General features: G+C 42.4%; 2 non-coding genes across 2 annotated transcripts; both read left to right on the top strand.

Annotated features, from left to right (window-relative positions):
• Positions 1-17,378: 17,378 nt before the first annotated feature.
• Positions 17,379-17,450, top strand: TRNAD-GUC (transfer RNA aspartic acid (anticodon GUC)). The gene has a single exon. It is a non-coding gene; the product is annotated as a tRNA-Asp (tRNA).
• Positions 17,451-17,984: 534 nt separating this feature from the next.
• On the top strand, positions 17,985-18,056 carry TRNAD-GUC (transfer RNA aspartic acid (anticodon GUC)). Its single transcript has one exon. It is a non-coding gene; the product is annotated as a tRNA-Asp (tRNA).
• The last annotated feature ends 1,223 nt before the right edge of the window (positions 18,057-19,279 follow it).

The raw sequence follows: 19,279 nt of genomic DNA, 5'->3' as shown, positions 1-19,279 counted from the left end.
GGTCCACACCCGAGACAGCTTTCCTTAGAGCCTAGTCTCACATGGGTTGGACCAGATGACGCCAAAAGGCGCACAACTCAAAGACAATGCACCATCAGAGTATGAGAGCTCGGGGCAAGCATCTACACTATGGGAACCTCATTTGCCAGTAAAAATATGATAATTGGTTTTTTACCCTTCTATCTGGCAACAAAACTGACACCTTTTTACAAGGAGTCATGTTTGCATAGACCGCAATACCTGCAGTCATAATACAAACAAAAGACTTAACTCTGATAATGTGCACTGTCCTTGAAGTTGATTGGTCCACACCCGAGACAGCTTTCCTTAGAGCCTAGTCTCACATGGGTTGGACCAGATGACGCCAAAAGGCGCACAACTCAAAGACAATGCACCATCAGAGTATGAGAGCTCGGGGCAAGCATCTACACTATGGGAACCTCATTTGCCAGTAAAAATATGATAATTGGTTTTTTACCCTTCTATCTGGCAACAAAACTGACACCTTTTTACAAGGAGTCATGTTTGCATAGACCGCAATACCTGCAGTCATAATACAAACAAAAGACTTAACTCTGATAATGTGCACTGTCCTTGAAGTTGATTGGTCCACACCCGAGACAGCTTTCCTTAGAGCCTAGTCTCACATGGGTTGGACCAGATGACGCCAAAAGGCGCACAACTCAAAGACAATGCACCATCAGAGTATGAGAGCTCGGGGCAAGCATCTACACTATGGGAACCTCATTTGCCAGTAAAAATATGATAATTGGTTTTTTACCCTTCTATCTGGCAACAAAACTGACACCTTTTTACAAGGAGTCATGTTTGCATAGACCGCAATACCTGCAGTCATAATACAAACAAAAGACTTAACTCTGATAATGTGCACTGTCCTTGAAGTTGATTGGTCCACACCCGAGACAGCTTTCCTTAGAGCCTAGTCTCACATGGGTTGGACCAGATGACGCCAAAAGGCGCACAACTCAAAGACAATGCACCATCAGAGTATGAGAGCTCGGGGCAAGCATCTACACTATGGGAACCTCATTTGCCAGTAAAAATATGATAATTGGTTTTTTACCCTTCTATCTGGCAACAAAACTGACACCTTTTTACAAGGAGTCATGTTTGCATAGACCGCAATACCTGCAGTCATAATACAAACAAAAGACATAACTCTGATAATGTGCACTGTCCTTGAAGTTGATTGGTCCACACCCGAGACAGCTTTCCTTAGAGCCTAGTCTCACATGGGTTGGACCAGATGACGCCAAAAGGCGCACAACTCAAAGACAATGCACCATCAGAGTATGAGAGCTCGGGGCAAGCATCTACACTATGGGAACCTCATTTGCCAGTAAAAATATGATAATTGGTTTTTTACCCTTCTATCTGGCAACAAAACTGACACCTTTTTACAAGGAGTCATGTTTGCATAGACCGCAATACCTGCAGTCATAATACAAACAAAAGACTTAACTCTGATAATGTGCACTGTCCTTGAAGTTGATTGGTCCACACCCGAGACAGCTTTCCTTAGAGCCTAGTCTCACATGGGTTGGACCAGATGACGCCAAAAGGCGCACAACTCAAAGACAATGCACCATCAGAGTATGAGAGCTCGGGGCAAGCATCTACACTATGGGAACCTCATTTGCCAGTAAAAATATGATAATTGGTTTTTTACCCTTCTATCTGGCAACAAAACTGACACCTTTTTACAAGGAGTCATGTTTGTATAGACCGCAATACCTGCAGTCATAATACAAACAAAAGACATAACTCTGATAATGTGCACTGTCCTTGAAGTTGATTGGTCCACACCCGAGACAGCTTTCCTTAGAGCCTAGTCTCACATGGGTTGGACCAGATGACGCCAAAAGGCGCACAACTCAAAGACAATGCACCATCAGAGTATGAGAGCTCGGGGCAAGCATCTACACTATGGGAACCTCATTTGCCAGTAAAAATATGATAATTGGTTTTTTACCCTTCTATCTGGCAACAAAACTGACACCTTTTTACAAGGAGTCATGTTTGCATAGACCGCAATACCTGCAGTCATAATACAAACAAAAGACATAACTCTGATAATGTGCACTGTCCTTGAAGTTGATTGGTCCACACCCGAGACAGCTTTCCTTAGAGCCTAGTCTCACATGGGTTGGACCAGATGACGCCAAAAGGCGCACAACTCAAAGACAATGCACCATCAGAGTATGAGAGCTCGGGGCAAGCATCTACACTATGGGAACCTCATTTGCCAGTAAAAATATGATAATTGTTTTTTTACCCTTCTATCTGGCAACAAAACTGACACCTTTTTACAAGGAGTCATGTTTGCATAGACCGCAATACCTGCAGTCATAATACAAACAAAAGACATAACTCTGATAATGTGCACTGTCCTTGAAGTTGATTGGTCCACACCCGAGACAGCTTTCCTTAGAGCCTAGTCTCACATGGGTTGGACCAGATGACGCCAAAAGGCGCACAACTCAAAGACAATGCACCATCAGAGTATGAGAGCTCGGGGCAAGCATCTACACTATGGGAACCTCATTTGCCAGTAAAAATATGATAATTGGTTTTTTACCCTTCTATCTGGCAACAAAACTGACACCTTTTTACAAGGAGTCATGTTTGCATAGACCGCAATACCTGCAGTCATAATACAAACAAAAGACTTAACTCTGATAATGTGCACTGTCCTTGAAGTTGATTGGTCCACACCCGAGACAGCTTTCCTTAGAGCCTAGTCTCACATGGGTTGGACCAGATGACGCCAAAAGGCGCACAACTCAAAGACAATGCACCATCAGAGTATGAGAGCTCGGGGCAAGCATCTACACTATGGGAACCTCATTTGCCAGTAAAAATATGATAATTGGTTTTTTACCCTTCTATCTGGCAACAAAACTGACACCTTTTTACAAGGAGTCATGTTTGCATAGACCGCAATACCTGCAGTCATAATACAAACAAAAGACTTAACTCTGATAATGTGCACTGTCCTTGAAGTTGATTGGTCCACACCCGAGACAGCTTTCCTTAGAGCCTAGTCTCACATGGGTTGGACCAGATGACGCCAAAAGGCGCACAACTCAAAGACAATGCACCATCAGAGTATGAGAGCTCGGGGCAAGCATCTACACTATGGGAACCTCATTTGCCAGTAAAAATATGATAATTGGTTTTTTACCCTTCTATCTGGCAACAAAACTGACACCTTTTTACAAGGAGTCATGTTTGCATAGACCGCAATACCTGCAGTCATAATACAAACAAAAGACATAACTCTGATAATGTGCACTGTCCTTGAAGTTGATTGATCCACACCCGAGACAGCTTTCCTTAGAGCCTAGTCTCACATGGGTTGGACCAGATGACGCCAAAAGGCGCACAACTCAAAGACAATGCACCATCAGAGTATGAGAGCTCGGGGCAAGCATCTACACTATGGGAACCTCATTTGCCAGTAAAAATATGATAATTGGTTTTTTACCCTTCTATCTGGCAACAAAACTGACACCTTTTTACAAGGAGTCATGTTTGCATAGACCGCAATACCTGCAGTCATAATACAAACAAAAGACATAACTCTGATAATGTGCACTGTCCTTGAAGTTGATTGGTCCACACCCGAGACAGCTTTCCTTAGAGCCTAGTCTCACATGGGTTGGACCAGATGACGCCAAAAGGCGCACAACTCAAAGACAATGCACCATCAGAGTATGAGAGCTCGGGGCAAGCATCTACACTATGGGAACCTCATTTGCCAGTAAAAATATGATAATTGGTTTTTTACCCTTCTATCTGGCAACAAAACTGACACCTTTTTACAAGGAGTCATGTTTGCATAGACCGCAATACCTGCAGTCATAATACAAACAAAAGACTTAACTCTGATAATGTGAACTGTCCTTGAAGTTGATTGGTCCACACCCGAGACAGCTTTCCTTAGAGCCTAGTCTCACATGGGTTGGACCAGATGACGCCAAAAGGCGCACAACTCAAAGACAATGCGCCATCAGAGTATGAGAGCTCGGGGCAAGCATCTACACTATGGGAACCTCATTTGCCAGTAAAAATATGATAATTGGTTTTTTACCCTTCTATCTGGCAACAAAACTGACACCTTTTTACAAGGAGTCATGTTTGCATAGACCGCAATACCTGCAGTCATAATACAAACAAAAGACATAACTCTGATAATGTGCACTGTCCTTGAAGTTGATTGGTCCACACCCGAGACAGCTTTCCTTAGAGCCTAGTCTCACATGGGTTGGACCAGATGACGCCAAAAGGCGCACAACTCAAAGACAATGCACCATCAGAGTATGAGAGCTCGGGGCAAGCATCTACACTATGGGAACCTCATTTGCCAGTAAAAATATGATAATTGGTTTTTTACCCTTCTATCTGGCAACAAAACTGACACCTTTTTACAAGGAGTCATGTTTGCATAGACCGCAATACCTGCAGTCATAATACAAACAAAAGACTTAACTCTGATAATGTGAACTGTCCTTGAAGTTGATTGGTCCACACCCGAGACAGCTTTCCTTAGAGCCTAGTCTCACATGGGTTGGACCAGATGACGCCAAAAGGCGCACAACTCAAAGACAATGCACCATCAGAGTATGAGAGCTCGGGGCAAGCATCTACACTATGGGAACCTCATTTGCCAGTAAAAATATGATAATTGGTTTTTTACCCTTCTATCTGGCAACAAAACTGACACCTTTTTACAAGGAGTCATGTTTGCATAGACCGCAATACCTGCAGTCATAATACAAACAAAAGACTTAACTCTGATAATGTGAACTGTCCTTGAAGTTGATTGGTCCACACCCGAGACAGCTTTCCTTAGAGCCTAGTCTCACATGGGTTGGACCAGATGACGCCAAAAGGCGCACAACTCAAAGACAATGCACCATCAGAGTATGAGAGCTCGGGGCAAGCATCTACACTATGGGAACCTCATTTGCCAGTAAAAATATGATAATTGGTTTTGTACCCTTCTATCTGGCAACAAAACTGACACCTTTTTACAAGGAGTCATGTTTGCATAGACCGCAATACCTGCAGTCATAATACAAACAAAAGACATAACTCTGATAATGTGCACTGTCCTTGAAGTTGATTGGTCCACACCCGAGACAGCTTTCCTTAGAGCCTAGTCTCACATGGGTTGGACCAGATGACGCCAAAAGGCGCACAACTCAAAGACAATGCACCATCAGAGTATGAGAGCTCGGGGCAAGCATCTACACTATGGGAACCTCATTTGCCAGTAAAAATATGATCATTGGTTTTTTACCCTTCTATCTGGCAACAAAACTGACACCTTTTTACAAGGAGTCATGTTTGCATAGACCGCAATACCTGCAGTCATAATACAAACAAAAGACTTAACTCTGATAATGTGCACTGTCCTTGAAGTTGATTGGTCCACACCCGAGACAGCTTTCCTTAGAGCCTAGTCTCACATGGGTTGGACCAGATGACGCCAAAAGGCGCACAACTCAAAGACAATGCACCATCAGAGTATGAGAGCTCGGGGCAAGCATCTACACTATGGGAACCTCATTTGCCAGTAAAAATATGATAATTGGTTTTTTACCCTTCTATCTGGCAACAAAACTGACACCTTTTTACAAGGAGTCATGTTTGCATAGACCGCAATACCTGCAGTCATAATACAAACAAAAGACATAACTCTGATAATGTGCACTGTCCTTGAAGTTGATTGGTCCACACCCGAGACAGCTTTCCTTAGAGCCTAGTCTCACATGGGTTGGACCAGATGACGCCAAAAGGCGCACAACTCAAAGACAATGCACCATCAGAGTATGAGAGCTCGGGGCAAGCATCTACACTATGGGAACCTCATTTGCCAGTAAAAATATGATAATTGGTTTTTTACCCTTCTATCTGGCAACAAAACTGACACCTTTTTACAAGGAGTCATGTTTGCATAGACCGCAATACCTGCAGTCATAATACAAACAAAAGACATACCTCTGATAATGTGCACTGTCCTTGAAGTTGATTGGTCCACACCCGAGACAGCTTTCCTTAGAGCCTAGTCTCACATGGGTTGGACCAGATGACGCCAAAAGGCGCACAACTCAAAGACAATGCACCATCAGAGTATGAGAGCTCGGGGCAAGCATCTACACTATGGGAACCTCATTTGCCAGTAAAAATATGATAATTGGTTTTTTACCCTTCTATCTGGCAACAAAACTGACACCTTTTTACAAGGAGTCATGTTTGCATAGACCGCAATACCTGCAGTCATAATACAAACAAAAGACTTAACTCTGATAATGTGAACTGTCCTTGAAGTTGATTGGTCCACACCCGAGACAGCTTTCCTTAGAGCCTAGTCTCACATGGGTTGGACCAGATGACGCCAAAAGGCGCACAACTCAAAGACAATGCACCATCAGAGTATGAGAGCTCGGGGCAAGCATCTACACTATGGGAACCTCATTTGCCAGTAAAAATATGATAATTGGTTTTTTACCCTTCTATCTGGCAACAAAACTGACACCTTTTTACAAGGAGTCATGTTTGCATAGACCGCAATACCTGCAGTCATAATACAAACAAAAGACATAACTCTGAAAATGTGCACTGTCCTTGAAGTTGATTGGTCCACACCCGAGACAGCTTTCCTTAGAGCCTAGTCTCACATGGGTTGGACCAGATGACGCCAAAAGGCGCACAAAAAAAAGACAATGCACCATCAGAGTATGAGAGCTCGGGGCAAGCATCTACACTATGGGAACCTTATTTGCCAGTAAAAATATGATAATTGGTTTTTTACCCTTCTATCTGGCAACAAAACTGACACCTTTTTACAAGGAGTCATGTTTGCATAGACCGCAATACCTGCAGTCATAATACAAACAAAAGACTTAACTCTGATAATGTGCACTGTCCTTGAAGTTGATTGGTCCACACCCGAGACAGCTTTCCTTAGAGCCTAGTCTCACATGGGTTGGACCAGATGACGCCAAAAGGCGCACAACTCAAAGACAATGCACCATCAGAGTATGAGAGCTCGGGGCAAGCATCTACACTATGGGAACCTCATTTGCCAGTAAAAATATGATAATTGGTTTTTTACCCTTCTATCTGGCAACAAAACTGACACCTTTTTACAAGGAGTCATGTTTGCATAGACCGCAATACCTGCAGTCATAATACAAACAAAAGACTTAACTCTGATAATGTGCACTGTCCTTGAAGTTGATTGGTCCACACCCGAGACAGCTTTCCTTAGAGCCTAGTCTCACATGGGTTGGACCAGATGACGCCAAAAGGCGCACAACTCAAAGACAATGCACCATCAGAGTATGAGAGCTCGCGGCAAGCATCTACACTATGGGAACCTCATTTGCCAGTAAAAATATGATAATTGGTTTTTTACCCTTCTATCTGGCAACAAAACTGACACCTTTTTACAAGGAGTCATGTTTGCATAGACCGCAATACCTGCAGTCATAATACAAACAAAAGACATAACTCTGATAATGTGCACTGTCCTTGAAGTTGATTGATCCACACCCGAGACAGCTTTCCTTAGAGCCTAGTCTCACATGGGTTGGACCAGATGACGCCAAAAGGCGCACAACTCAAAGACAATGCACCATCAGAGTATGAGAGCTCGGGGCAAGCATCTACACTATGGGAACCTCATTTGCCAGTAAAAATATGATAATTGGTTTTTTACCCTTCTATCTGGCAACAAAACTGACACCTTTTTACAAGGAGTCATGTTTGCATAGACCGCAATACCTGCAGTCATAATACAAACAAAAGACATAACTCTGATAATGTGCACTGTCCTTGAAGTTGATTGGTCCACACCCGAGACAGCTTTCCTTAGAGCCTAGTCTCACATGGGTTGGACCAGATGACGCCAAAAGGCGCACAACTCAAAGACAATGCACCATCAGAGTATGAGAGCTCGGGGCAAGCATCTACACTATGGGAACCTCATTTGCCAGTAAAAATATGATAATTGGTTTTTTACCCTTCTATCTGGCAACAAAACTGACACCTTTTTACAAGGAGTCATGTTTGCATAGACCGCAATACCTGCAGTCATAATACAAACAAAAGACTTAACTCTGATAATGTGAACTGTCCTTGAAGTTGATTGGTCCACACCCGAGACAGCTTTCCTTAGAGCCTAGTCTCACATGGGTTGGACCAGATGACGCCAAAAGGCGCACAACTCAAAGACAATGCGCCATCAGAGTATGAGAGCTCGGGGCAAGCATCTACACTATGGGAACCTCATTTGCCAGTAAAAATATGATAATTGGTTTTTTACCCTTCTATCTGGCAACAAAACTGACACCTTTTTACAAGGAGTCATGTTTGCATAGACCGCAATACCTGCAGTCATAATACAAACAAAAGACATAACTCTGATAATGTGCACTGTCCTTGAAGTTGATTGGTCCACACCCGAGACAGCTTTCCTTAGAGCCTAGTCTCACATGGGTTGGACCAGATGACGCCAAAAGGCGCACAACTCAAAGACAATGCACCATCAGAGTATGAGAGCTCGGGGCAAGCATCTACACTATGGGAACCTCATTTGCCAGTAAAAATATGATAATTGGTTTTTTACCCTTCTATCTGGCAACAAAACTGACACCTTTTTACAAGGAGTCATGTTTGCATAGACCGCAATACCTGCAGTCATAATACAAACAAAAGACTTAACTCTGATAATGTGAACTGTCCTTGAAGTTGATTGGTCCACACCCGAGACAGCTTTCCTTAGAGCCTAGTCTCACATGGGTTGGACCAGATGACGCCAAAAGGCGCACAACTCAAAGACAATGCACCATCAGAGTATGAGAGCTCGGGGCAAGCATCTACACTATGGGAACCTCATTTGCCAGTAAAAATATGATAATTGGTTTTTTACCCTTCTATCTGGCAACAAAACTGACACCTTTTTACAAGGAGTCATGTTTGCATAGACCGCAATACCTGCAGTCATAATACAAACAAAAGACTTAACTCTGATAATGTGAACTGTCCTTGAAGTTGATTGGTCCACACCCGAGACAGCTTTCCTTAGAGCCTAGTCTCACATGGGTTGGACCAGATGACGCCAAAAGGCGCACAACTCAAAGACAATGCACCATCAGAGTATGAGAGCTCGGGGCAAGCATCTACACTATGGGAACCTCATTTGCCAGTAAAAATATGATAATTGGTTTTTTACCCTTCTATCTGGCAACAAAACTGACACCTTTTTACAAGGAGTCATGTTTGCATAGACCGCAATACCTGCAGTCATAATACAAACAAAAGACATAACTCTGATAATGTGCACTGTCCTTGAAGTTGATTGGTCCACACCCGAGACAGCTTTCCTTAGAGCCTAGTCTCACATGGGTTGGACCAGATGACGCCAAAAGGCGCACAACTCAAAGACAATGCACCATCAGAGTATGAGAGCTCGGGGCAAGCATCTACACTATGGGAACCTCATTTGCCAGTAAAAATATGATCATTGGTTTTTTACCCTTCTATCTGGCAACAAAACTGACACCTTTTTACAAGGAGTCATGTTTGCATAGACCGCAATACCTGCAGTCATAATACAAACAAAAGACTTAACTCTGATAATGTGCACTGTCCTTGAAGTTGATTGGTCCACACCCGAGACAGCTTTCCTTAGAGCCTAGTCTCACATGGGTTGGACCAGATGACGCCAAAAGGCGCACAACTCAAAGACAATGCACCATCAGAGTATGAGAGCTCGGGGCAAGCATCTACACTATGGGAACCTCATTTGCCAGTAAAAATATGATAATTGGTTTTTTACCCTTCTATCTGGCAACAAAACTGACACCTTTTTACAAGGAGTCATGTTTGCATAGACCGCAATACCTGCAGTCATAATACAAACAAAAGACATAACTCTGATAATGTGCACTGTCCTTGAAGTTGATTGGTCCACACCCGAGACAGCTTTCCTTAGAGCCTAGTCTCACATGGGTTGGACCAGATGACGCCAAAAGGCGCACAACTCAAAGACAATGCACCATCAGAGTATGAGAGCTCGGGGCAAGCATCTACACTATGGGAACCTCATTTGCCAGTAAAAATATGATAATTGGTTTTTTACCCTTCTATCTGGCAACAAAACTGACACCTTTTTACAAGGAGTCATGTTTGCATAGACCGCAATACCTGCAGTCATAATACAAACAAAAGACATAACTCTGATAATGTGCACTGTCCTTGAAGTTGATTGGTCCACACCCGAGACAGCTTTCCTTAGAGCCTAGTCTCACATGGGTTGGACCAGATGACGCCAAAAGGCGCACAACTCAAAGACAATGCACCATCAGAGTATGAGAGCTCGGGGCAAGCATCTACACTATGGGAACCTCATTTGCCAGTAAAAATATGATAATTGGTTTTTTACCCTTCTATCTGGCAACAAAACTGACACCTTTTTACAAGGAGTCATGTTTGCATAGACCGCAATACCTGCAGTCATAATACAAACAAAAGACTTAACTCTGATAATGTGAACTGTCCTTGAAGTTGATTGGTCCACACCCGAGACAGCTTTCCTTAGAGCCTAGTCTCACATGGGTTGGACCAGATGACGCCAAAAGGCGCACAACTCAAAGACAATGCACCATCAGAGTATGAGAGCTCGGGGCAAGCATCTACACTATGGGAACCTCATTTGCCAGTAAAAATATGATAATTGGTTTTTTACCCTTCTATCTGGCAACAAAACTGACACCTTTTTACAAGGAGTCATGTTTGCATAGACCGCAATACCTGCAGTCATAATACAAACAAAAGACATAACTCTGAAAATGTGCACTGTCCTTGAAGTTGATTGGTCCACACCCGAGACAGCTTTCCTTAGAGCCTAGTCTCACATGGGTTGGACCAGATGACGCCAAAAGGCGCACAAATAAAAGACAATGCACCATCAGAGTATGAGAGCTCGGGGCAAGCATCTACACTATGGGAACCTTATTTGCCAGTAAAAATATGATAATTGGTTTTTTACCCTTCTAACTGGCAACAAAACTGACACCTTTTTACAAGGAGTCATGTTTGCATAGACCGCAATACCTGCAGTCATAATACAAACAAAAGACATAACTCTGATAATGTGCACTGTCTTTGAAGTTGATTGGTCCACACCCGAGACAGCTTTCCTTAGAGCCTAGTCTCACATGGGTTGGACCAGATGACGCCAAAAGGCGCACAACTCAAAGACAATGCACCATCAGAGTATGAGAGCTCGGGGCAAGCATCTACACTATGGGAACCTCATTTGCCAGTAAAAATATGATAATTGGTTTTTTACCCTTCTATCTGGCAACAAAACTGACACCTTTTTACAAGGAGTCATGTTTGCATAGACCGCAATACCTGCAGTCATAAAACAAACAAAAGACATAACTCTGATAATGTGCACTGTCCTTGAAGTTGATTGGTCCACACCCGAGACAGCTTTCCTTAGAGCCTAGTCTCACATGGGTTGGACCAGATGACGCCAAAAGGCGCACAACTCAAAGACAATGCACCATCAGAGTATGAGAGCTCGGGGCAAGCATCTACACTATGGGAACCTCATTTGCCAGTAAAAATATGATAATTGGTTTTTTACCCTTCTATCTGGCAACAAAACTGACACCTTTTTACAAGGAGTCATGTTTGCATAGACAGCAATACCTGCAGTCATAACACAAACAAAAGACACGAATTCCGAGCGAGTCCTCGATAGTATAGTGGTTAGTATCCCCGCCTGTCACGCGGGAGACCGGCGTTCAATTCCCCGTCGGGGAGAGCTACACTTTTCAAATGTTTTGGCCACTGGCTCTCATTGTTATTACAATTTAAAATTACTTGCTGTTCCTTTTTATCACGTTAATTTCACCAAACGTTGAGTCACCTGCTGCACTCAAAAGCCTGAACTTTTAAAGATGAATCCATCTTCATTTCAAACGATTATTTATTAAGTATTAGAGATTATTTCTATTTATAATTTCTGTCAATCACAAATCTGCCCCACTGACCGAGTCCTCGATAATAAAGTCGATAGGTTCACCACATGTAACGCAGGAGACCAGGGTTCAATTCCCCGTCGGGGAGAGCAACTCTTTTTAAAAAAATGGCCACTGGCTCTCATTGTTATTACAATTTAAAAGGACTTGCTCTTGACTTTAATCACGTGATTTTCACCAATTGTGAAGTAACCTGCTGCTCTAACCAGCTTGAACTTTTGAACATAAACCCCTCTTCATTTCAATCGGTAATATGCCGAGTATATGGGTTCATTTCTACTTTTTATAATATCAGTCAATCTAGAATCAGTCGAATTCCGAGCGAGTCCTCGATAGTATAGTGGTTAGTATCCCCGCCTGTCACGCGGGCGACCGGGGTTCAATTCTCCGTCGCGGAGAGCAACTCTTTTAAAAAAGAAAATGGCCACTGGCTCTCATTGTTATTACAATTTAAAATTACTTGCTGTTCCCTTTTATCACGTTAATTTCACCAAACGTTGAGTCACCTGCTGCACTCAAAAGCCTGAACTTTTAAAGATGAATCCTTCTTCATTTCAAGCTATTATCTACTGAGAATATGAGATTTTTTTTGTTATAATTGCTGTCAATCACGAATTAGCCCCACTCTGACCGAGTCCTCGATAGTAACGTCGTTAGTTTCCCCACATGGAACGCGAGAGACCAGGGTTCAATTCCCCGTCAGGAAGAACTACTCTTTTAAAAAATGTTTTGGCCTCTGGCTCTCCTTATTGTTATTACTATTTGAAAGGACTTGCTCTTGATTTTCATCACGTGATTTTCCCTAATTGTTAGGTAACCTGCTGCTCTAACCAGCTTAAACTTTATAGATAAACTCCTCTTCATTTCAATCGGTAATATGCCGAGTATATGGGTTCATTTCTACTTGTTATAATATCAGTCAATCTAGAATCAGTCGAATTCTGAGCGAGTCCTCTATAGTATAGTGGTTAGTATCCCCGCCTGTCACGTGGGAGACCGGGGTTCAATTCCCCGTCGGGGAGAACTACACTTTTTAAAATGTTTTGGCCACTGGCTCTCATTGTTATTACAATTTAAAATCACTTGCTGTTCCCTTTAATAACGTTAATTTCACCAAACTTTAAATCACCTGCTGCACTAAAAAGCCTGAACTTTTAAAGATGACTCCTTCTTCATTTCAAACGATTATTTATTAAGTATTAGAGATTATTTCTAGTTATAATTTCTGTCAATCACAAATCTGCCCCACTCTGACCGAGTCCTCGATAGTAAAGTCGTTAGGTTCCCCACATGTAACGCGGGAGACCAGTGTTCAATTCCCTGTCGGGGAGAGCAACTCTTTTTTAAAAAATGGCCACTGGCTCTCATTCTTATTACAATTTAAAAGGACTTGCTCTTGACTTTAATCACGTGATTTTCACCAATTGTGAAGTAACCTGCTGCTCTAACCAGCTTGAACTTTTAAAGATTAACCCCTTTTCATTTCAATCGGTAATATGCCGTGTATATGGGTTCATTTCTATTTCTAATAATTTCAGTCAATCTACAATCAGCCTCATTCTGAGCGAGTCCTCGATAGTATTGAGGTTAGTATCCCCGCCTGTCACGCGGGAGACCGGGGTTCAATTCTCCGTCGGGGAGAGCAACTCTTTTTAAAAAGAAAATGGCCACTGGCTCTCATTGTTATTACAATTTAAAATTACCTGCTGTTCCCTTTCATCACGTTAATTTCACCAAACGTTGAGTCACCTACTCTTAGTTCTTTCGGTAAAGTCACGTAGGTAAAAAATGAAATTTATAAAAATAAAACAATAAAAATCACGACGTTTCCGAGGCAACACAAGTCTCCGTCATCAGGTGGGACCGTCACAGCCAGATTTACTGCATCAAGTGAAGCAAGGATTCAATATGTAATCCCTTAAATGCAAGTTGAGGGGGGAGGAGAGGGGGGGGAGCTCATCAGAATGTGGTAGCCAATCAATGGAACGTATCGGGAGGGAGGGGGGCGGGGCTAAAAGAAGGCAAGAAGTGCTACGTGGAACGTATCCGGAGGGGGAGGGAGGCGGGGCCAAAAGAATGCACGACGTGGTACACGAGAGTCAACGGCGTGGACGTGGTGGTGCGCAAGCAACTACTGCTGCACACGCCAACGTATTGGACGGAGAGGGGGAGGGGAGGCCAAAAGAGAATGTGGGGTGCAAGTGTACGTGGACATGTGTAAGTACAAGCACCTGTTGATACACATGATAGAAAAGAACGAAAATGCCCATGTTTATTCCAGTGCTGGCTGAACAATAAAGAGAGTACTGTTAAACACTGGGGATGTTAGCACTCGGTAAAGTAAAGTAAAATAGTGCCTGTCAGATAAGATGGTCCAAAAATGTGTAATTATGTCTTTTTTGCATGGTTGATAACATCTTTCCAATGATTACTAAGTTTGTACCCATTATCACGGTTGAAATTATGTCTGTGTTTGTATATCTGAATAGCTTCGTGTACAAACCTTTGATGGTAGCCAGAGGGTTTGCAGAGCACCTTAGTCTCGGAGAAAACAATCTCATGAGAGCCCACCGAGTTGTAGCAATGATCGGCAACGGCCGAAGAATCAGTTCTGCCGTGTTTCAAATCTGACTTGTGCTCGCGGACACGATCAGAGACATGACGTTTCGTTTCCCCAATGTAACAGTCACCACAGCTGCAACTCATTTTATAGACTCCAGGGTATTGCAAGTCAGGGATGACATCCTTTACAGATGGAATTAGATCACGGATTTTATGTACTGTACTGAATCGGACTTGGATCTTGTGTTTGTTTAGAATTTTGGAGATCTTTTTGGTCACGCCTGCTATGTATGGTAACGTGACAGTTTTGATCAGAGTTTCAAGTGGCTGTTTCTGTATGGTGGGAGAAACAGCTTGTCGGATGGTGCGTTCAGAGTATCCGTTCATCCTGAGGGCCCGATGTACATGTCTCAATTCACTGGCCAGGTGGTGTTTGTCAGAAATGCCATGAGCTCTGTGGTATAGCGTTTTGATGAGAGAATTCTTTTGAGATGGGTGGTGGTGGGAATCTGGTTTCAAGTAGGAATCTGTGTGGGTGGCTTTCCTGTAGACAGAATGTCCCAAGGATCCATTAGGTCTCCACTCAAACAGAATATCTAAGAATGGTAGTTTGCCATCTTTCTCCACTTCCATGGTGAATCTGATTGATGGATGTCTGGAGTTGATGTGGTCCAAGAAGTGGTTCAATGCTGGGAGGCCGTGTGGCCAAATGACGAAAGTGTCATCCACATACCTGAGTCACCTGCTGCACTCAAAAGCCTGAACTTTTAAAGATGAATCCTTCTTTATTTCAAGCTATTATTTACTGAGAATATGAGTTTTTATTGTTATAATTGCAGTCAATCACGAATTAGCCACACTTTGACTGAGTCCTCGATAGTAAAGTCGTTAGGTTTCCACATGTAACGCGGGAGACCAGGGTTCAATTCCCCGTCGGGGAGAGCAACTCTTTTTTTAAAAAATAGCCGCTGGCTCTCATTGTTATTACAATTTAAAATTACTTGCTGTACCCTTTTATCACGTTAATTACACTAAACGTTGAGTCACCTGCTGCACTCAAAAGCCTGAACTTTTAAAGATGAATCCTTCTTCATTTCAAGCTATTATCTGCTGAGAATATGAGTTTTTTTTTGTTATAATTGCTGTCAATCACGAATTAGCCCCACTCTGACCGAGTCCTCGATAGTAACGTCGTTAGTTTCCCCACATGGAACGCGGGAGACCAGGGTTCAATTCCCCGTCGGGGAGAACTACTCTTTTAAAAAATGTTTTGGCCTCTGGCTCTCCTTATTGTTATTACTATTTGAAAAGACTTGCTCTTGACTTTAATCACGTGATTTTCCCTAATCGTTAGGTAACCTGCTGCCCTAACCAGCTTGAACTTTTAAAGATAAACCCCTCTTCATTTCAATAGGTAATATGCCGAGTATATGGGTTCATTTCTACTTGTTATAATATCAGTCAATCTAGAATCAGTCGAATTCTGAGAGAGTCCTCGATAGTATAGTGGTTAGTATCCCCGCTTGTCACGCGGGAGACCGGAGTTCAACTCCCCGTCGGGGAGAGATACACTTTTTAAAATGTTTTGGCCACTGGATCTCATTGTTATTAGAATTCAAAATCACTTGCTGTTCCCTTTTATAACGTTAATTTCACCAAACGTTAAATCACCTGGTGCACTCAAAAGCCTTAACTTTTAAAGATGAATCCTTCTTCATTTCAAACGATTATTTATTAAGTATTAGAGATTATTTCTAGTTATAATTTCTGTCAATCACAAATCTGCCCCACTCTGACCGAGTCCTCGATAGTAAAGTCGTTAGGTTCCCCAAATGTAACGCGGGAGACCAGGGTTCAATTCCCCGTCGGGGAGAGCAACTCTTTCAAAAAAAATGGTCACTGGCTCTCATTGTTATTACAATTTAAAAGTACTTGAGCTTGACTTTAATCACGTGATTTTCACTAATCGTTAGGTAACCTGCTGCTCTAACCAGCTTGAACTTTTGAAGAGAAACCCCTCTTCATTTCAATCGGTAATATGCCGAGTATATGGGTTCATTTCTACTTTTTATAATATCAGTCAATCTAGAATCAGTCGAATTCCGAGCGAGTCCTCGATAGTATAGTGGTTAGTATCCCCGCTTGTCACGCGGGAGACCGGAGTTCAACTCCCCGTCGGGGAGAGATACACTTTTTAAAATGTTTTGGCCACTGGATCTCATTGTTATTACAATTCAAAATAACTTGCTGTTCCCTTTTATAACGTTAATTTCACCAAACGTTAAATCACCTGGTGCACTCAAAAGCCTTAACTTTTAAAGATGAATCCTTCTTCATTTCAAACGATTATTTATTTAGTATTAGAGATTATTTCTAGTTATAATTTCTGTCAATCACAAATCTGCCCCACTCTGACCGAGTCCTCGATAGTAAAGTCGTTAGGTTCCCCAAATGTAACGCGGGAGACCAGGGTTCAATTCCCCGTCGGGGAGAGCAACTCTTTCAAAAAAAATGGTCACTGGCTCTCATTGTTATTACAATTTAAAAGTACTTGCGCTTGACTTTAATCACGTGATTTTCACTAATCGTTAGGTAACCTGCTGCTCTAACCAGCTTGAACTTTTGAAGAGAAACCCCTCTTCATTTCAATCGGTAATATGCCGAGTATATGGGTTCATTTCTACTTTTTATAATATCAGTCAATCTAGAATCAGTCGAATTCCGAGCGAGTCCTCGATAGTATAGTGGTTAGTATCCCCGCCTGTCACGCGGGAGACCGGGGTTCAATTCCCCGTCGGGGAGAGCTACACTTTTTAAAATGTTTTGGCCACTGGCTCTCATTGTTATTACAATTTAAAATCACTTGCTGTTCCCTTTTATAACGTTAATTTCACCAAACGCTAAGTCACCTGCTGCACTCAAAAGCCTGAACTTTTAAAGATGACTCCTTCTTCATTTCAAACGATTATTTATTAAGTCCTAGTTACAATTTCTGTCAATCACAAATCTGCCCCACTCTGACCGAGTCCTCGATAGTAAAGTCGTTAGGTTCCCCACATGTAACGCGGGAGACCAGGGTTCAATTCCCCGTCGGGGAGAGCAACTCTTTTTTAAAAAATGGCCACTGGCTCTCATTGTTATTACAATTTAAAAGGACTTGCTAATGACTTTAATCACGTGATTTTCCCTAATCGTTAGGTAACCTGCTGCTCTAACCAGCTTGAACTTTTAAAGATAAACCCCTCTTCATTTCAATCAGTAATATGCCGAGAATATGGGTTCATTTCTACTTGTTATAATATCAGTCAATCTAGAATAAGTTGCATTCTGAGCGAGTCCTCGATAGTATAGTGGTTAGTATCCCCGCCTGTCACGCGGGAGACCGGGGTTCAATTCCCCGTCGGGGAGAGCTACACTTTTTAAAATGTTTTGGCCACTGGCTCTCATTGTTATTACAATTTAAAATCACTTGCTGTTCCCTTTTATAACGTTAATTTCACCAAACGTTAAGTCACCTGCTGCACTCAAAAGCCTGAACTTTTAAAGATGACTCCTTCTTCATTTCAAACGATTATTTATTAAGTATTAGAGATTATTCCTAGTTACAATTTCTGTCAATCACAAATCTGCCCCACTCTGACCGTGTCCTCGATAAAGTCGTTAGGTTCCCCACATGTAACGCGAGAGACCAGGGTTCAATTCCCCGTCGGAGAGTGCAACTCTTTGTTAAAAAATGGTCACTGGCTCTCATTGTTATTACAATTTAAAAGGACTTGCTCTTGACTTTAATCACGTGATTTTCTCTAATCGTTAGGTAACCTGCTGCTCTAACCAGCTTGAACTTTTAAAGATAAACCCCTCTTCATTTCAATCGGTAATATGCCGAGTATATGGGTTCATTTCTACTTGTTATAATATCAGTCAATCTAGAATCAGTCGCATTCTGAGTGAGTCCTCGATAGTAAAGTGGTTAGTATCCCCGCCTGTCACGCGGGAGACCGGAGTTCAATTCCCCGTCAGGGAGAGCAACTCTTTTTAAAAAGAAAATGGCCACTGGCTATCATTGTTATTAAATCTTTTATATTATGTTCGCTTGCTTGCTTGCTTGCGTGCTTGCTTACGACCGTGCAAATCTTTCGGTAGTTTTTTAACCCACTTCCCGTGATCCAATCGAGCTGATATTTTCCACACAGACTCGCTGTGCGAGACAATTAATGTTCGTGAAAAAAATTCCCAAAATCGTACACTTTTTAGGCAAAAAAAATGTATTTTACATATATTCAAATAGAACTCATTCATGGCTTTGGCTGAACGTCACAGTGTAAGAGCCCAGAGCGTAACCCCTCCACAGGCCGTGGCGGAGTAGCGCAGTTGGTAGCGCCCTCGTTTCCCATGCCAAAGGTCGCGGGATCGATCCCCGCGTCCTCCACAGGCGAATATATTTTTAAATCCTTTATATTAAGTTCGCTTGCTTGCTTAGGACCGTGCAAATCTTTCGCTCGTTTTTTAACCCACTTCCCGTGATCCAATCGAGCTGATATTTTCCACACAGACTCGTTGTGTGTGACAATTAATTTTCGTGAAAAAAAATTCCAAAATTTTACACTGTTTAGGGAAAACAAATTAAATAT

The sequence above is a fragment of the Lampetra fluviatilis genome, chromosome 66, assembly GCF_964198595.1.
Source record: "Lampetra fluviatilis chromosome 66, kcLamFluv1.1, whole genome shotgun sequence".
In the NCBI taxonomy this organism is placed as follows: domain Eukaryota; kingdom Metazoa; phylum Chordata; class Hyperoartia; order Petromyzontiformes; family Petromyzontidae; genus Lampetra; species Lampetra fluviatilis.
Note: the sequence above shows the minus strand (reverse complement) of the source record. Positions and strands in the feature narration are given on the sequence as shown.